Consider the following 758-nt stretch of genomic DNA (forward strand, 5'->3'; position numbering starts at 1 on the left):
TAATGTTGCACGAACAATTTTTTTCCAAGACAGATCCTCCATCTGATGCAATGAACGCCGGATCAGTGGAACCATCGCCGCGCACTGCCGGTGACGCAATGGCCATGGAGTCATCGCCACCGGACATGGAGGACGCGGACCGATGGAGCATGGACACAGATGGTACTCCGCAATCACGCTACCACCACGGTGGTGGAGGAAGAGGAAGTGTTGGAATCGATGGTTACTCTCCGTGTAGGTTTACCACCAATGACAGCTTGTGTCATTGGTGCTGGTTTGGCAACACTGTATCATGATCGAGTAAAGAATGAGTTCTGCTCAGTTCCAAACTGCGTGCCAACCTATACCCAGTGAACAAAATTGAGTGCCCGAGCTCGCGGCCGGCGCCTCGTGACGAGCAGGAGGCGGGCCCTTCCAAGAGGCGGTCGTCGGAGGCAGCATCCCCATCAGCTTTGGCAGGCAGCTTTGATGGATATTATGATTTTCACGCAGATAGTGAACCGCTGCTGAGCCCTGCGGATCTGAAGACAGATCGGGAGGAGTTCCGCAGGGCTACAGAAGAACAGCGTCAAATAGTAGCGTACGTCGTCCGCCAGATGACGCTAATCTCCCAAAACCCGCAAATTGAGCCTGCCAGGTTGCTGCACTAGATCCTGTGCACGTTGGGCCCCGTTATACTGGGTATGGTCAAAGATCCGCGGTCAGTGTTGGGAGAACCGGAGCAATGGAATATTAGGACCACGAATGTCTGCAATGCT

This window comes from Anopheles cruzii, chromosome 3 (assembly GCF_943734635.1).
Source record: "Anopheles cruzii chromosome 3, idAnoCruzAS_RS32_06, whole genome shotgun sequence".
Classification (NCBI taxonomy): Eukaryota; Metazoa; Arthropoda; class Insecta; order Diptera; family Culicidae; genus Anopheles; species Anopheles cruzii.